We start from the raw sequence: 20,452 nt of genomic DNA on the forward strand, positions 1-20,452 counted from the left end.
CTGTCTCACGGATTTCAATCTGTATATTTTAATAGCAATAACAATAGCAATAGCAGTTAGACTTATATACCGCTTCATAGGGCTTTCAGCCCTCTCTAAGCGGTTTACAGAGTCAGCATATTGCCCCCAACAACAATCTGGGTCCTCTTTTTACCCACCTCGGAAGGATGGAAGGCTGAGTCAACCCTGAGCCAGTGAGACTTGAACAGCCGAACTGCAGAACTGCAGTCAGCTGAAGTAGCCTGCAGTGCTGCATTTAACCACTGCGCCACCTCGGCTCTTTAAGCATTAAGCATAATGTACACAAGCATATTGGATTAATATGTAAAAATGTGGAGGACAACATATGAAATAAATGTTGACCTAGGATGAATTAAAAATCTTGATTACATTAACTACTGTACAAGAAAAAGGGCTGAGAATAGGATAGAATGGGATAGGATAGGATAGGATAGGATAGGATAGGACAGGACAGGACAGGACAGGACAGGACAGGACAGGACAGGACAGGACAGGACAGGACAGAATAGAATAAGAGTTGGAAGGGTCCTTGGAGGTTTTCTAGTCCAACCAAGTATTAACACTTCACATAAACTTCTATCCCTCTGTTAATGCAGCCTAGAACTATGTTGGCTTTTTTGGCCGTTGCAGTGCACTGCTGGCTCATATTTAAGAGATTGCCCATTAGGACTCCAAGTTCCCACTCACAGTTACTTCTGTTGAGCAAGATTCCACTTATACCGTACCTGTGCATTTTGTTTTTCTTGCCTAAATTACCTTTTTCATCATTGAATTTTATTTCTCCAGATAGCACCCAGTGTTCAAATCTCTCAAGATCTCTCAAGATCCTTCTGTATCTTAAGCCTATCTTCTGGCATCTTGGCTATTCCTGCCAGCTTGGTGTCGTCTGCAAATTTGATGAGTTCCCCATCTATCCCCTCTTCCAAATCATTGATGAAGATGTTGAAGAGTACTGGGCCTAAAACAGAGCCTTGGGGTACTCCACTGCATACTTCCCTCCATGTAGATGCAGTTCCATTGAGGACCACACATTGAGTGTAGTTGGTCAGCTAGTTATGAATCCATCTGGTGGTGATTCTGTCTTACCCAAATTTTTCTACTTTATCTAGTAGTAGTTTATGGTCTACTTTGTCAAATGCCTTACTGAAGTCCAAGTAAATTATATTCACCGTATATCTCTCATCCACTAATTTTGTCACTTTGACAAAGAATGCAAGGAGATTTATCTAGCATGTTTTGTTTTGACATGTGTTTTTGGCCCATGTTGGATTTTGTTTATTACTTTGTTTGCTTCTAGGTGTTCACTCATTCATTGTTTGATTATCTTCTCGAGAATTTTGCCAGGTATTGAGGTCAGGTTGATAGGTCTAGTTTCCTGGATCTACTTTTTTTCTTTTTTTGAAAATGGGAACTACTTTAGCTTTAGTCCTCTGGTAGTTTCCCAGTGCTCCAAGATTTTTGAAAAATGTAGTCCAGTGAGTCTGAGATCACACCTCCTTGTTCCTTCAGAACTTTGGAGTGTAATCCATCTGGACAGCTGCTCACTTACCATTTTCTTCCCTATTTTAACGTGATCCTACTCTGTTTTTTGTGGTGCTGTTTTTGATAGGTTGGACAGATGCAAAAATGAGTTAAGTAGTTCTGCTTTCTCCATGTTGCTTGATAGGTAGGTAGGTAGGTAGGTAAGTAAATAGATGATGGATGGATAGATTAATATGATATGATCAGTGGTGGGATTCAAAAGTTTTTATTACCATGTGGGTGTAGCTTGGTGGACGTGGCTGGGTGGAAGTGGCAGGAGAAGAATACTGTAATACTCCATTCCCTCCCTACTCCAGGAGAAAGTTACTGCAAAATCCCTATTTCCTCCCAATCAGCTGGGACTCAGGAATCTGAGAATAGATGGGGGCTGGGCCAATCAGCGATGATATTTACTGGTTCTCTGAAGTACTCAAAATTTCTGCTACCAGTTCTGCAGAACTGGTCAGAACCTGCTGAATACCCCTTCTGGATATGATATGATATGATATGATATATGATATATGATATGCAAGCCATGTCTCTAAACCAAATTAAAATATTAAATACCCATATTGTGAAACATGGGGTGATTTAAAATCTATAAAAAATAAAATGCATCCATTGATACTTTCACTTACTTTATTATTCCCTCTTGGTCATTTCTCCTTTCTTTCTTTTTTTTTAGATTGCATATGGTTCATTTCAATTGGTAGCAACTGATGAATCACGTTTCCCCCCTTTTTATCGCATGGCCCCTGATGAAGATCTCCAGTATGAGGGTTTAGTCCAGCTCCTCCTGTACTTTGCATGGAAATGGGTAGGATTTGTCATTACCAATGACAAACATGGAGAACATTTCATTCAAATTATGGAACCCATGCTCTCGCGAAACAAAATCTGCTCCGAATTCATGGACAGAATTGACAGAAATTTCCATTTTTATGAACCAGCGGACATGATTGACCGAATTGTGAGTCATGGTACTGTATTCACAGAGAAAACAGCAAATGTAGTTATTATACATGGAGAAAATACAGACTTTATGTGGCTGGTCTCCACTCTACTGGTGACTTCAGGTTTTGCTTCGTCACCTCTTTCACAGAAAGATTCCATACAAAAAGTGTGGATCGCAATGGCACAAAATGATTTCACATTGCATGCCTTCCAAAGGGAGGTTGATATGCAAATATTCCATGAAGCCATTTCCTTCTCGATTTCCAAAAAAGAACTTCCAGGCTTCCAACAATACATTCAGGCTGTCACCCCTTCTGGGGCAAATCAGGATGGCTTTAGGAGAGATTTTTGGAATCAGGCTTTTAGCTGCTCAATACCAAATAAAGATGCTCCTGAAGATGGGGAGTGTACTGGAGAAGAAAGACTGGATGACCTTCTTGCCCCCTTCTTTGAAACCCGCATCCTCAGAAGGAAATAGGGACAGGTGGCTACTGATTGGCCCCTCCCAGAGAGCTTTTAGGTAGGGTGACGGGATGGGAATTTTACAGAAAACAACAGTTAAAGTTTGAAGAATTCTGTGAGTTCCATGAGCCTTGTTTTTATAGATACATATACATACATACATACCAGAGGTGGGTTCCTACCAGTTCGCACCTATTCGGTAGAACCGGTTCGTCAAATCTACCGAACTGGTTAGAAGAGGTTCCACCAGTGGACCTGGAAAGCAAGCCACACCCACAGAAGAGGTTCCAAAAAATTTTGAAACCCACCACTGGTCCTTGGATATGATTATTCTACACTATCATGCTCATATTTATAAAACTCAGTGCCTCTGTGAAAGGTAAGGATGACTACTGCGTTTGTGGTGCAATCAGAACATTGCGTGTGTTGAAGTTGTTTTAATGCAAACCAAAGATGCCTTTTAAAAAACAAGTTTACATCATATTCTTATGCATGCCAGTGCTGTGTTTAATTTAAGGTGGTTCTGACAAGTGTCGTCGACATCTTCATATCTGGTCACATGGGCAGCAAGCCACTCCCATCCAGTCATATGGGCGGCAAGCCACTCCCACAAAGTAGGCCACACCCACAGAGTAGGTTCGAACAATTTTTGAAACCCACCACTGATACATACATACATACATACATACATACATACATACACACACACACGCACACACACACACAAACACACACGTTTGACTGAGTTTGTCTTTCCTCTTAGAATTTTTCATCAAGCAATTTTCCATATGATTTAATTAAGTTTCTTCATTGAGGTTTTCAATAGTAGTAAGAAAATAATTGGGTCACTACCAAGATAGATAATAGAAAAAAAACAGACTGTGAGCAAGCTTCAAAATTCATTAGATTCTTGAGAGGTTTTCTGACTTCTTAAATACCATTGGTTTTTTCCCACCAAAGCTGATAATATAATCATTACAAACTCTTTATCTCACTCCCAGCTAAAGTGGGAGATGCATGGTGCCATTTGAGCATTATTTAATGGGTGATGCTTGATGACATGAAGCTTTAAGTGTACCTCGGAGTATAAGATGCACCGGAATATAAGACGCACCAAGGTTTTGAAGAGGCAAATTTTAAAAAAGGTTTTGCACTCTGCAAACCTCCCCAAAATGGCCCATTTTTCACAAAAATGGACCCATTTTTCCCCAAAAAAAGGCATGAATAGCCTTTAATGTGCTCCTGGGAGGGGGGGCAAAAACGAGCAAAAAAAGGGCCCATTTTTTGTAAAGAAAAAAAGGGCATGGATAGCCTTTAGGAAGCTTATAGAGTGCTCCTGGGGGCGGGGGGAGGTAAAATTGAGCGAAAAATAGGCCATTTTTTACTCATTTCTGCCCTCCCCAGCCCCCAGGAGCTCTCTAAAAATTTCCTACAAGCTATGCACGGCCATTTTGGTGAAGTGGTGGAGTTTTGGGAGACAAAAAATTCAGTGTATAAGACACACCCAGATTTTCAGCCTCTTTTTTGAGGGAAAAAGCTGTGTCTTATACTCCGAAAAATACGGTATATCCAGATGAAACCTTTGCCTTCTTGTGGTTTTATCAGATAGATTAGAAAAGGAGAAGATAGCATAGTATAGTGGCCAAAATTGAACCCAGGTAAACCAACCAAATCACTTTGAAGATATAACATTATTTTATTTACATGAATACAAGCAATGACTCAATATATTCTGCATCCCCAGCAAAGCTTTTGATATTTTGCTGAGCACACATAAGCAAAAAGCAAATTAGGGTTTATATACTTTTGCATTCATTAAAGCAATACAACGGAAAAAGCTGATACAGAAGAAATTATAGGTGACAATGGAATATTTGAGAGAACCCCATCCATGTGACCATAATATTATTTTCCCTTCCTAATGGATCACCATGCTGGTTATCCTATCGCTGGGATATGGGCAATGAAAGGAACAATTTGGTCTTCTGAGCCACAGGTTCCTGATTAAATCTTATCCCTGACAACATCGTGGGACAGTCCAGCTTGTTCTGAATGTTTACAGGGTGCTTTCTGCAGTTTCCCTCTATTGGAGGCTTCCTGTATATTGGGAGTGAATGCAGCCATCTTACTACCACAATATGTGAAAGATTAGGAGCAGGGTGTGCTCCAAAAAGTTCAGCAATGGGTTCTCTGCCCTGTTGCTGGGTGGGCATGGCCATTGTGGGTGTGGCCTAGTCAGCCTCCTGCACCACGGCTGGGGTGCAGTTTTGCCTTTCCCGGGCTCTGGAGGCTTTCCTTGTGTCTCTGGGAGAGCAAAAACTTCCTCCGCTGGGCTCCGACGAGAAACGGGCCCATTTCCAGGCTTCTGGAACTTCTGGGAGGCCTGTTCTTCCCCCTCCCTGAGCCTCCATGTGGGCCCTGCGCTTATCTTGCACCCAAAACGGGCTGCTGGAGACTTCTGGAGGGGAGGGGAGGGGAGGGGAGGGGAGGGGAGGGCCAGCCAGCGATGGGATTTAGAGAGTCTACAAAATGGCCATAACATTAGCTATGGGTTATCCCAAACTTGGACAAACCCGTAGAGCCCACCCCTGATTAGGAGCCTAAAATTAGTCTCTTTGTGTGTTTGTTTGTGTGTGAGAGAGGGAGATTGATTGATTGATTGATTGATTGATTGATTGATTGATTGAGAGAACATATATATATATATATATGGCCACAAATTTCATATACATAACTTTGGGCAATAGGTCACAGAGTCAAATTACAGAGCTCATTTCCTCAATCTCCAAAAGTAAATGAACATGTTTCCTGTGGCAGTTCACAAACATTATCCATCTTCAGCTAGAAGGAATTACCAGCTCTCCAGTTATAATAAAGACTATGATTAAATTATCACGTCAATCCTCCTGCGGCTCTCAAGATGCCTCCCAGGAAATAGCAGGGGAAAAATAGAGAATAGATAAAAACCTTCCATATATCACTCCCAACTGAGGGTCATTCCTCAAACCTGGATGAAGTGTTCCCAAACTGTCACAGGGTCAACAAGATAACAGGTGTGCTGCATTTGGTTCCCAGGATTTGACTTATTTCCTGCTCATAGCACAAATATACAGTGGATTCTCTGCTAATATTTATCAGACTATTGATTGTTTTCAAAGCAGACAGATTCTCCATTCTCCCACCCCTGTGAAAAATACCAGCGCAACAATTTTGGCGGGTCGGTACTCCTTAACGGGGTAGCGAAGAAAGAGACTGAAAACCAGGCATCCAGACATAAGTGGGGATTAAGAAAAGGGGCCACATCAATTATTGAGGCATGATATATTTTCAAGACAGATCTCAGTGTAAGTAGCGGTTATTCTGCTGTCTATAGCATCCTGTTTGAATTGAAGCTTCTGGCAACAGTAACACAGGAGAAAAGGAATGCTGGGAATTATTGTCATATTGTTGCTTCGAGAATTGGCCATGAAGGCACAGCCTCTGAAGTGCACTGGAGATGAAGCCATTCGAATTCCACAGGAGTGGTACCAGGAAGGTGAATTTCTCATGGGTGGATTGATGTCCCATGTTCACTACATGTTCCCCAAAATTATTTTTGAAAGACATCCATCTGAGGAATCGGTTAACATCCCTTTGTAAGAAATCACTCTCTCAAACCTGATTTTAATCTCATCCTGTTCTTTCCATCTCATGGAAAAATCAACACATTTCAATTTTTCTTACTCAGTAAACTTTCTAAAGCTTTGAGGCACCTCTTCTGGAGGATTCAATGTTTACTTCTGCCCAATGTTTGGTCTCATTTCAAAGGTCAAAATGTTTACTTTTTACCACACTCAATGCAGTCAATTGGATTGTGAGGAGGTATTTATTATAATAAGGTGACAATAGATTAAACAAGAAATCTACTTGTAAGAAATATATTAAAATCTCTCAAGCCTGATTTTAATCTAACCCTGTTCTCTTCTGTCCATCTATCTAAAACAGTTATATATGATGTGCTAAAGAATATACATGTATGAAGGGCAAGCCTTTTACAAAGGCTTGATAAATAGAAATGTTTTGTAAATTGAACATCTTATTTTCTAACTTAATCGAAACGCAATTGATCAGATACTGCATTGAGAATTGGAACCTCTACCCAGTTTATTTATTTTATTTTATTTTATTTAGTTTGTCAAATATGTACGAGATAACAGGTATAAGTATAAACATGGACATGAACACAGGAAATGGAGACGAATAGGTGGGGACAATAGCACAGGAATATTAGACACGCTGGCGTGCTTGTGCACACCCCCTTTACGTGATGCAGGAGGGGTGCATAGGTAAACCCACCAGTGGCTGGCCAGGTTAGGTGGTCTTAATAGAATGGACCTTATAAATTCATATTAGCTTGGCTTTTCATTCTAGTGTCCTGGAGTTCCAAAGTTGACTTTTAGCTGGAGTGAACTTTCTCTCCAACTTCCTCATAAGTATTAAAAATAGGGCTGAACAGTGTGGCAAGACCCTGTAAAGGAGGGGCACAGGAAGCCAGGTGTGGGTGAGATAGAACAGAGGTAAAAACTGCTGACAGCTTAAGACATTATAGGAACTTCTCTTTTTTGTATTTTTCCTATGTACTTCTCTGTAACATTTTCCTTTTCGAAATGTCATGCTTGTCTCCTGTATGGAAACACCTTGAGAATGCAAAGTGTGGAACACAGCATAAAAGTAGCATCCTGGGCAGAGCCCAGGCAGTTCAGATTTTGGTGTGTGAACACACTGAACTCGATACATCAAATAAACCTGTTTCTCTCACCTTCGTGGTATCGAGTCCTGGTCTTTCGTAAGTAGATTACAAACCTCAATCTGCTGCAACATACGGACCTCTTAGGAATGGGTGAGGTCCATGGTAGACGGTTTATGGTTGAAGCTGTGAAGGTTTGAGGATGTAACAACGGAGTCAGGTAGAGCATTCCAGGCGTTGACCACTCTGTTGCTGAAGTCATATTTTCTGCGTAAGCGGTTTACCTTGAGTTTGTATCAAATGTTTGCCCGTGTATTATTTTGGTTGAAGCTGAAGTAGTCATTGACAGGTAGGACTTTGTATCAGATAATTTTGTGCACTATGCTTAGGTCCGACCGCAGGTGGTGCAGTTCCAGATTGTCCAAGCCCAACATTTCGAGCATAAGGGATTCTATTGTGAGCAGAGGAGTGGAGGGTTCTTCTCGTGAAATACCTCTAGAAATACATATTTCATGTCATGCTTTTTTTCCCCTCATGAGATATCTTCTAAATAAAAAGAAAGACTGGGGATGGCATGAAAGCAAGGTTCTAATATCTAAGGAGCTGCCAGAAAGAAGAAAGTGATCAAGGTATTCTCCAAAGCTCCTGAAGGCAAGACGAGAAACAAAGGATAGAAATTGATCAAGAAGGGGAGCAACCTAGAATTAAGGAGAAATTTCCTGACATTTAGAACAATTGGTTAGTGTTTCCAGAAGTTGTGGGTGCTTCAACACTGAAAGTTTTTAAGAAGAGATTGTCTGAAATGATATATTTTTCTGTTTGAGCAGGATGTTGGACTAGAAGACCTCCAAGTCCCACTCTGCTTTTTCTGTTCTGTCCTCTCCTGTCCTATCCTGTTCTAGTAGTACAATATATGGCAAAATCCTATTTTGAAACAAGTCACTTTATTTACAGTGTGATAACCAAGTTCTACCAACACGTATTGGCTTTAGTGTTTGCTGTAAACGACATCAACAAGGATCCTCACATCTTACCCAACTTCACTCTTGGATTCCACATCTATGACAGCTACTCCGATGCACTAATGACCTATCGTACCACTCTGGACCTGCTTTTTAAGTTGCATAAAATTGTCCCCAACTATATTTGTGGGACTGAAAAGAAAGTTATGGGAATCATTGGAGGGATGAGCCCTGAAACTTCCATACGCATGGCAGAGATTCTACAGCTTTTCAAGATCCCACAGGTTGGATGCATAGCAATAGCAATAGCAATAGCAGTAGACTTATATACCGCTTCATAGGCCTTTCAGGCCTCTCTAAGCGGTTTACAGAGAGTCAGCATATTGCCCCCAACAATCTGGGTCCTCATTTTACCCACCTCGGAAGGATGGAAGGCTGAGTCAACCCTGAGCCGGTGAGATTTGAACCGCTGACCTGCTGATCTAGCAGTAGCCTGCAGTGCTGCATTTAACCACTGCGCCACCTTGGCTCTTAGATTAGGAGGGGTGGAATTGTGGGATTACTACTAACATACAGATTATCAGCTCTTGATTTTCCTATGAAGGAACAATTTCATGGTTTATCAGTAAAAAAATATAATTTAGAAAAAAACACAATGTAAGATATATAGTTCAATTAAGATTCATTTCAATATATGGCTGTTTTGAGAAGTTGTAAAAGAGTATTTCTTTCAATATTCATTATTATTCTGGCTACCATTAACTGCCTCAGCGATTTCAATATGTATAATATGTATGTTTTAAGCATAATGTACACAAGCATATTGTTTTAATATTTAAAAATGTGGAGAACGACATATGGAAGAAATGGATACCTAGGATGAATTAAAAATCTTGATTAGATTAGCTACAATAAAAAGGGCTGTGAAAAATTAGATAGATAGGTAGGTAGGTAGGTAGGTAGGTAGGTAGGTAGGTAGATAGATAGATAGATAGATAGATAGATAGATAGATAGATAGATAGATAGATAGATAGATAGATAGATAGATAGATAGATAGATAATGATGAAGATAGATAGATAGATAGATAGATAGATAGATAGATAGATAGATAGATAGATAGATAGATAGATATAGACAGACAGACAGACAGACAGACAGACAGACAGACTGACTGACTGACTGACTGACTGACTGACTGACTGACTGACTGACTGACTTAGATATGGATATGGATATGGATATGGATATGGATATGGATATAGATATAGATATAGATATAGATATAGATATAGATATAGATATAGATATAGATATAGATATAGATATAGATATAGATATAGATATAGATATAGATATAGATATAGATATAGATATAGATATTGGATACTTGGAATGTTTGGAATGTTTATTATAATTTATAGGCCGCCCTTTTCCCTGAGGGGACTCAGGGCGGCTTACAAAACACGGGAAAGGGGGTACAAAGACAAAAGACATAAGACAATACATAATATTAAAAATAGAGCACAACATTCATTCATCATTCGGGAGGGGACAAACTAAGATTTTTCATCCCCAGGCCTGACGGGCTAGCCAGTTCTTGAGGGCTGTGCGGAAGGCCTGGGCGGTGGTGAGGGTGCGAATCTCCACGGGGAGATTGTTCCATAGCGTCGGAGCTGCAACTGAGAAGGCTCTCCTCCGAGTAGTCGCCAGTCGGCACTGACTGGCGGATGGAATTCGGAGGAGGCCTACCCTGTGCGATCTGATGGGACGCAGGGAGGTAATTGGCAGAAGGCGGTCTCTCAAATAGCCAGATCCACTACCATGGAGCGCTTTGTGAGTGGTAAGTAGGACCTTGAAGTGCACCCGGAGATCAACAGGTAGCCAGCGCAGCTCACGGAGGATCGGTGTTATGTGGGCGAACCGTGGTGCGCCCACAATCACTCGCGCGGCCGCATTCTGGACTAGCTGAAGTCTCCGGGTGCTCTTCAAGGGCAGCCCCATGTAGAGCACGTTGCAGTATTCCAGCCTAGAGGTCACAAGGGCTCGAGTGACTGTTGTGAGAGCCTCCCGGTTCAGGTAGGGCCGCAACTGGCGCATCAGGCGAACCTGAGCAAATGCCCCCCACTTGAGAGACCGCCTTCTGCCGATTACCTCCCTCCGACCGATTAGATCGCACAGGTTGGGCCTCCTCCGGATTCCATCCGCCAGTCAATGTCGACTGGCGACTACATGGAGGAGAGCCTTTTCTGCTGCAGCTCCGACCCTGTGGAACGATCTCCCCGTTGAGATTCGTACCCTCACCACTATCCAGACCTTCCGCACAGCCCTCAAGACCTGGCTCTCCCAGCAGGCCTGGGGATAGGTTCCAATTTACCCGCCCGAGTGTTGATTGTTGAATGCATGTTGTGGTTTATTATTTTATTTTTGGTCACTTATTGTTTGTCTCTTGTTACTGCACACCCTTCCCTTTGTGATTGTAAGCCGCCCTGAGTCCCCTCAGGGAGAAGGGCGGCCTATAAGTCTTAATAAAATGTCTCAAAAAAAAAATATAGATATAGATATAGATATAGATATAGATATAGATATAGATATAGATATAGATATAGATATAGATATAGATATAGATATAGATATAGATATAGATATAGATATAGATATAGATATAGATATAGATATAGATATAGATATAGATATAGATATAGATATAGATATAGATATAGATATAGATATAGATATAGATATAATGTGTGTATGTATGTATGTGTGTGTGTGTGTGTGTAGATAGATAGATGATAGATAGATAGATAGATAGATAGATAGATAGATAGATAGATAGATAGATAGATAGATAGATAGATAGATGGGAGAGATAGAGAGACAGAGAGACACACACACAGAAAGAGAGACAGAGACAGAGACAGAGGGAGACAGACACACACACCGAGGGAGAGGGGGGAGAGGGGGGAGAGGGAGAGGGAGAGAGAAGTATTAAAACAGTCTTTCCCTTTTGGATAAAGTTAAATTAAAATATTAAACTTCCATGTTTTTAAAGTGAAAGTGATTTATATTGCCAGAAATAGAATACATCCCTTGATACTGTACTTTCACTTACTTTATTTTTCCCTTCTCGTTCATTCTTCCTTTCTTTCTTTTTTTAGATTGCATATAGTTCATTTCAATTGGTAGCAACTGATGAATCACGTTTCCCCCCTTTTTATCGCATGGCCCCTGATGAAGATCTCCAGTACAAGGGTTTAGTCCAGCTCCTCCTGTACTTTGGATGGAAATGGGTAGGACTTGTCATTGTAAATGACAAACATGGAGAACAGTTTATACAAACTCTGGAACCCATGCTCTCTCAAAATGAAATCTGCTCCGAATTCACAGAAAGGGTTGACCGAAATTTCCATTTTTATGAAGGACTAGACTTGGTTGAACGATGTGTAAGGCACAATACTTTGTTCACAGAGAAAACAGCAAATGCAGTTATTGTACATGGAGAAAATATAGTCTTTATGTGGCTGGCCTCCACTCTACTTCTGACCCCAATTTTTCTTTCAACGGCTCTTGATACTTCACAGAAACATTCTGCGCGAAAAGTGTGGATCACAATGGCACAAAATGATTTCACATTACATACTTTCCAAAGGGAGCTTGATATGCAAAGCTTTCATGGAGCAATTTCCTTCTCAATTACTAAAAAAGAACTTCCAGGTTTCCAACAATTTATACAGGCTGTCAACCCTTCTGGGGCAAATCAGGATGGCTTTAGGGGAGATTTTTGGACTCAGGCTTTTAGCTGCTCAATACCAAATAAAGATGCTCCTGAAGATGGGGAGTGTACTGGAGAAGAAAGACTGGAGGACCTTCCTGCCCCCTTCTTTGAAACCAGCATCCTCAGCCATAGTTACAGTATCTACAATGCTGTCTATGCTCTGGCTCAAGCCTTACATGCTGCTCACACAATTAGGACACATCAGAATGTACAAAAGGACATGAATCAAATGCGATCAAAGATTGTAGATGCCTGGCAGGTAAGATTTCTCAGTTGTCTTTGAAAAGATTATCCACGGTTAGTTGTTAGTTGTTTTTATCTCTAAACACTTTTGGTGTTCCTTCTGGAAGCTACACTCATTTCTGCAAAGAATGTCCTTCAACAATAGTGCTGGAGATGAAATTCAGTTCAATGAAGATGGAACCCTAGATGCTGGATTTGACATTGTAAATTTGGTTACTTTCCCAAACAAATCCTATGTCAACATCCCAGTCGGAGAAATAGATCCGCAAGCTCCTCCAGGAAGAATATTCCTCATTCATCAAGCTAAAATCCAGTGGCATCATGGATTCACTCAGGTACCATAATATGGACTTTAAAAAAACAATTCCGTATATGCTCCTTTTCTCTTGCCTAGATGTTCTTTTGGCCCATTGCTAACAATTAATGCATAGGCCCCAATTCCATTTCAACCATTCTCTGTCAAAGATATAAAAAAAAAACAAATGTATTATTGGATTGTTTAATGATGGACGTTCTATTTCTTTAGAATTTCCAACTTTTGCATAAAAATTTGCTCTCACTGAATGGTACAACCACAGTAACATGCCCAGATGTTGGCCTGCCCAAATGAAGGAAGTATTGATGTCTAAACATTCATTCTGAAGATGGAATTTATATGTGGTCAAATTTCAATGATATATTTAATGCTGGCAGAGGAAAAGTCTTCTCTTCTTTCTGTGGAATAAACAATTAGCAACCTCAAAGTCTCAGATCCATTCAAACCAGTGGTGGGATACGACCAGTATGCTCTGGTATGGGCATACCAGTGCCTGCTGGGAGCACCAGGTACCGTTCTGGTACAGTGCTCTGGAGGGCCTGCCTGCCTGCCCACCCTCCTTACCTGTATTTGAGCCGATTGGAGGTTTCGCACAACACGCACGGAGTGTACGGTGCCCACGCAACACTCCGCCAAGCAGCTGGAGCATCATGGGCAATAAGTACGCATGTGGTGGACACCGGATGCCATTGCAGTGTACCGCTTGAAACAAGATCCGGAACCCACCACTGATTCAAACCCCCAAAGTTTGGGATTCTTTCCATTCATTGCCAGCAAATTCTAGTGCCTTATACAATCAGCCAGATATTTATACAGATTTGGCCTTGTTATTCACCTATCGAGTCTTGCTCAAGGACCTGGGGTAGGGAGACCTTGTGGTTTGATGGTATTGCTGCAGGTTGTAAGCTGTTCCAAGCAGAACTGTCTTTTGCAACTGGTTGTTGGTTGGCATTGACAAAAATTAACATCAGTCCATTGCAAAAGGCAGCTTTACTTGGAACAGTAGACATACTGTGAGGACACAGCACCAAATTATAACATCTCCTTAACCCTTAGACAGACTCAATAGGTGGATAAAAGTGCCAAAATCAGTCTAAAGTACTCAATGAATGTGCACCCATCCATAATAGTTCAAATCAGTGGTGGGTTGCAGGTGGTACGCCCCGGTACAGGCATACCGAAGCACCATACTGAAACAGTACCCAGGGCTCCGGAGGGCCCACCCGAGCTCCTTACCTGTTTTTTAGAGCCTTTGGTGCTTCCGCACATGTGCATGGCATGTACAGTGCCTGCATGACGCTCCACTGAGCAGCTGGAGAATCGCGGAGGCTTGCAGAGGCGTCACTGGAAGGTATGACGCATGCACACGCTCCGAACTTTCATGTGGAGGACGCAGGATCCGGAAGCCACCATTGGTTCAAATGTATATGCCATTCAATTGGTAGTCTCCCTTGGCAGTTTACAAATTGAAATCAAGAAGAAACCATACAAAAACATACAACACAGAAAAGCAAAGATGGAGAAGGAAATGACCTGAATAGAAACAGGGAAAAGAAAGAAGTGAATTTTTGCCAAAGGCTTGGGTGAACAGTATATCTTCGGGGATCTTTGAAATAGTAAAAGGATGTGGAGGGGGCATTTGAATTTTGGAGAAGGCTTATTCCAGAGAGCAAGAGTTGTTACAGGGAACATGCACCTCCAGGATCCCAATAAATACGTTTAATCAATTTTCAGGGTAATAAATTAGAGCTGACCAGCCAGTGTAAGGCTGTAAGTTAAGATGATGAAATGAGGATGAGTCAGCAGAGGTACTGTTGCTTTAAGAAGCTGTCTATATAAGGGAGCCCATGTGAGGGCACCTTTCTCTCCTAGTATATCTCTCTCTTCATGTATTATCTTCATAATAGTTCAGGGTTGGGTTCCGGTTCCTGCTACTGCTACTGCTGGTTCACTCAGGGATGTGCTGCACACACACATTTGATGTGCACATGCTCAGTACTAAAAATTGCTTCTGTGCATTCACAGAAGCAAAAAACAAGATGGTGGCACCCATGGGGCCACAGAGAGAACCAGTTCAGTGGCATGGCAGGCCAAGTTACTACCTATTTGGCGAACCAGTGCAAACTGGGAGAAACCCACGTCTGTAGTAGTTCTCTGTGTACTGTCGAAGATTTATTGCTTGCCTAGCTATGCCAAAGAGAGAGGGGGGGGAGTATCCTATATGCCTTGTATATAGAAGCCTTGTACATAAACCACTGTTTGTAAGACAATCCTCTGTGTCCTGTATTTTGCTCCTGAGTTGTCTCTACTACTAAAATAGTAGTCATGCTGCAAACACTCTGACATCAATGGAACCAGGAGTGTGCCAACACTGCCAGCTCAAACCAGCTGAGCAGATACTATGGAAGACCGGCAGTGAGTCATTTAACCAGATCTTTAGGTGGGACTTCATAGATGATAACTTGAATGTGGAAGAATATCAGAAATATTCAAGGTCTGGATCAATGGTGGGATTCAGCCAGTTCGCACCTATTTGGGAGAACCAGTTGTTAACTTTCTAAGCAATTCGGAGAACCAGTTGATGGAAGAAATCTCCTTTTGTTTTTTTCCACTTCACAGGGCTAATCCCATAAGGAAGGCAGGAAGGAAACATTCTGGTGTTGTTTCTACCTTGCTTCTAGAAACTGCCTCTCCTGTCAATCCTTATGACATTGTAACAGCTAAGGCAAAGCGCCCATCGACGCAAGTGATGTTGAGTTGGTCATGACCATCAAGACACATGACCACCAAGTCCCGCCTACTCAGCTGGTCATTAGGGCAGAGAACCAGTTGTTTAATTATTTGAATCCCACCACTGGTCTGGATATAAATCTGGACTGTATTCCATTGATTAAACTTTGAATAAACTAATAGGAAATGAAACACAGTTCAGTTGTATTCTTGGATCTGACAACATTTATTGAGGTTAAACTGAGTCAGCTTCATGGCAGGATTGACTATCAACAGTCTTGTTCTTATTCGTTGGCTGTAGGACAACAACATTGGTAAAACATTCATATCTGACTTATTTCTTTATTTGGGGACAGCTGCCTCCTCCCTCCTTATGTAATGAGCCTTGTCCTCCTGGAAAAAGAAAGCACAAGATCGAAGGGCGGAAATTTTGCTGCTATTCTTGTGCTCCATGTCCTGAAAATATGATATCCAGACAAATAGGTAAGATTATTAGCATCCCAATGGAACCAGCCTGTATCCCAGTTAACAGGAATCTCTTCAATATTATTTGCTTGCTTTATTGATGAATGTCAAGTCAGGGGGGGGAGGAAAGTGATGTCCTCCATCCTCTCTCCATCCTTGAGGTTGAATAACTAAAATGATGGGGCAGCTTACATGAAACAAGCAGTCATGAAATAGGACACTTTCTATTCTCCTATCCTCTAATACAGGGATGTAAAACTCAAGGCCCGTGGACCAGATCCGACCCACGATGTGGTTAAATCTGGCCTATGAGGTTGTCCTGGAAACAGTGAAGAATTGGCCCCCGGCGCCTCAGCCCTGGCCCAGGTTGACCAGCCGCTGAACTAAAATTTGGTGGTGTCCACCTGGGCCAGAATGTGGTTAGCCTTAGACCCTGGAGTCAGCAAGGGGCTGCCGCTGCTCTCAGAGCATACCCTGGAGACAATGGATCCCCCCAGCTCCACCCATGCCACCACAGGTGCCCCCCCTGATGTGAGCAATGTTTAGCTTGCCATGAGCAGCCTGGCCACAACCACCCAGTCAGCTGCAACTACCTCGCCACGACAACCCCAAACATGCCCACCTGGCTCCCCAAGGTCAACCACAGCCCTGATGTTGCCCCAGGGGTAGGATTCTAACGGTTCGGACTAGTTCAGACCGGTTCAGACCAGTTTGGGTGAATCAGTAGCCCCGACCATCATCTGGGAGCAAACTGGTTCGCTCTGACAATGATGTGGGCCCACCCCTTCACCCCTGTGCTTAACTCACCTATATCTACTCAGCTGAGTCACGTGGAAAAGCAGATTGCCATGCCTCAGCTGTTTTCCTCCCCAGCAGTAATGCGGAAAGTACGTTTTCCTCAAAACTGTGTATGCGCGCAAAGTGCACAATCACCTAATCGGTTGTTAAACCGGTAGTATCCTACCACTGTGCAGCCCTCAATGAAATTAAGTTTGATACACCTGCTCGAGTGCTTCTGCTTGTTTTCCAGATCTAAAGCTTCTCCTTCTTTCTTTTCACAAGATGGCAGACACTTAGAAAATGTGACATGCTATGTGACCGGATGGGAGTGGCTTGCCACCCATGTGACCGGATATGTAGATACCGACGACACTTGTCAGAACCACCTTAAATTACCTCACACACAGCACTGGCATGCATAAGAATATGATGTAAACTTGTTTTTTAAAAGGCATCTTTGGTTTGCGTTAAAACAACTTCAACACACGCAATGTTCTGATTGCACCACAAACGCAGTAGTCATCCTTGCCTTTCACAGAGGCACTGAGTTTTATAAATATGAGCCTGATAGCGTAGAATAATCATATCCAAAGACCAGTGGTGGGTTTCAAAAAATTGTGGAATCTCTTCTGTAGGTGTGGCCTGCTTTCCGGGTCCACTGGTGGAAACTCTTCTAACCGGTTCGGTAGATTTGACGAACCAGTTCTACCGAATAGGTGTGAACTGGTAGGAACCCACCTCTGCTACAGTGTAAGAATAAAAAATTGAAACGGTAATGTTATTCTACTGTGCTAAAAAGAGATGGAAGTCACAGCATTTTTTCCGCCTTCTACTCAACACTCATTTTTTCTCTTTTATTTCCTCGGTTTTATTTTCCTTTGTATTTTACTGTATATTCTGATGAACTAATCATCATCCTTTAATGACACCATAATCCCTTGCGGGATGGAGTCTGGGCAGCTGAATGGAGCTAGCAAAGCGTTTAATGGCCGGATGCTCTTCTTGTTGCCAATGAGGAGCTTTGTTCAACAGATATATTCTCATTATGCCCAGAGAGAAAAATATTTGTCTCTACCTAGGATTGAACTCACAGTCTCCTGATTGTGAAGGCAATTGTTCCACCTCTAGGCCACTGCACCACTCTGCTATATTCTGATCAACTAGTCTCGAAGGCCCAAGAGTTACAAAAAGTTTTAGAAAACACATAGGTGACAAATCCAGAAAAGCAATTCTGAAGCTTGGAAAGAATTACGTGCTGTTCAGAAACTCTTTTCCTCATTACAGATATGGAGAATTGTGACAGTTGCCAAGAGGATCAGTTTCCAAACCAAGCTCACGATGAATGCATTCCAAAGACAATGAATTTCCTCTCCTTTGAAGAGCCACTGGGCATTACTCTGGTGTGTCTCTCGCTTCTCTTTTCCTTCTCCACAGTTCTTATGCTTGCAATCTTCATCAAGCAACGGGACACTCCCATTGTCAAAGCCAACAATCGTAATGTCACTTACCTTCTACTTGTCTCTCTATTTCTCTGTTTCCTCTGCTCCTTTATGTTCATTGGACAGCCCAATAAGGTGACCTGTGTCCTCCGACAAACAACATTTGGCATTATCTTCTCTATTGCAATCTCTTCTATATTGGCCAAAACCATCACAGTTGTTGTAGCATTCCTAGCATCAAAGCCAGGAAGTCTTTTCCACAAATGGGTGGGGCAAAAGTTGGCCTATTCTATTATCTGGTTCTGTTCCTTCATTCAAGTAGGTATTTGTATTGGTTGGCTGGGTATGTCTCCTCCATTTCCAGATTTAGACATGGAGATGCTCCATGGAGAAATCATAGTTGAATGTAATGAAGGCTCCATCATCATGTTTTACTGTGTCTTGGGCTACATGGGCCTCTTGGCTCTTCTCAGCTTCACTGTGGCCTTTCTGGCCAGGAAGCTACCAGATACTTTCAATGAAGCCAAGTTCATTACTTTCAGCATGTTGGTTTTCTGCAGTGTTTGGTTGAGCTTTGTCCCCACATATCTGAGCACCAAAGGGAAGTACATGGTGGCCGTGGAGATCTTCTCTATCTTGTCTTCTGGTGGTGGTTTATTGGGATGCATCTTCACTCCCAAAATCTATATAATTATACTGAAGCCTGAACTCAACACTAGAGAGCAATTAACACATAAGAAATAAAAAAGGAACATTTGAATAAGCAAATACTACTTGGAATTGTGTGTGTACATATAAATTTGACTGAATTTGTCTTTCATCTCAGAATTCTTTGAGGATTATATTTTTTGGGAGGAATAGGGTATATTAATTTTTAAGCAAGCAGTTTTCCAAATGATTTAATTAAGCTTTTCCATTGGGTTTTCATTAGTACTAACTTAACAACTGGGTTAATATCAGGATAGATATCGGATGGAACACAGAGAACAAACTTCAAGATTCTTTGAAGATTATTGACTGATTTCCCGACCAATTAAAAACCACTGATAAATTGACTTTTGCCTGTGAAGCTGATGATACAGTCATTATGAAACTTTACATCATTCCCAATTAAATTGGGAGATGCATACCAACTGAGCAATTATCTTAAAGGACAATTCTTGATGCCATGAAGCTTTAAATATACATAAAGAAGTATTTCTTTGCCTAGATGAAAACATGTATAGCCAGAGGAAATCCTTGCCTTTTTATGGATTTGTCAGGTAAATTAGAAAAGGAGGAGATAGCATAGTATGGTAGCCAAATTTAGGCTCAGGTGTGGCTCAGTGGCTAAGACACTGAGATTGTTGATCAAAAAATGCCGGCAGTTCAGTGGTTCAAATCCCTACTGCCATGTAATGGAGTGAACTCTACTTATCCTGGCTTCTGCCAACCCAGCAGTTCAAAAGCATGTAAAAATGCAAGTAGAAAAATAGGAACCACCTTTGGTGGGAAGCTAACAGCATTCCATTTGCCTTTGGCATTTAGTTATGTTGGCCACATGACCATGGAGACATCTTTGGACAGTGTTGGCTCTTTGTCTTTGAAATGGAGATGAGCACCGACCCCTAGAGTCAGGAACAGCTAGCACACATGTGCGAGGGGAACCTTTACCTTTAAAGCAACAAAATCACACATAATCAAAAGCAAACCAGGTCTTATATAAGGTGATAGAGAAGAAATTATAGGTGGCATTGGAATATTTGAAATAAACTTCAGAGGTGATTTTTCAAAAGGGAACTGGACTGTTTCTCCCCACTATCTAGTCAGAATTGATGAAGCTTCTTGGAGGAGAAGCAAAACATTTTCTTCTACCTCAAGCAAACTGAACAAAACCAGATCACTTACCTTTGAAAAAGCAACTTTGAGACAACTATGGCCTGGATGACTAAGAATCTCCATAGACATTTTAAAGAAACCCCTCTGAGTGAGCACAATAAGATTTATCTTTTCCTACTAGTAGTCATACTATTTTGGGCCTATGCAGTGGTGGGATTCAACCAGTTTGCACCTATT

General features: G+C 41.7%; 1 pseudogene; it reads left to right on the top strand.

Moving 5' to 3' along the window:
• Window positions 1-6,423: 6,423 nt before the first annotated feature.
• On the top strand, window positions 6,424-19,156 carry LOC116521842 (annotated as a pseudogene).
• Window positions 19,157-20,452: the final 1,296 nt, after the last annotated feature.

This window comes from Thamnophis elegans, chromosome Z, assembly GCF_009769535.1.
Source record: "Thamnophis elegans isolate rThaEle1 chromosome Z, rThaEle1.pri, whole genome shotgun sequence".
In the NCBI taxonomy this organism is placed as follows: Eukaryota; Metazoa; Chordata; class Lepidosauria; order Squamata; family Colubridae; genus Thamnophis; species Thamnophis elegans.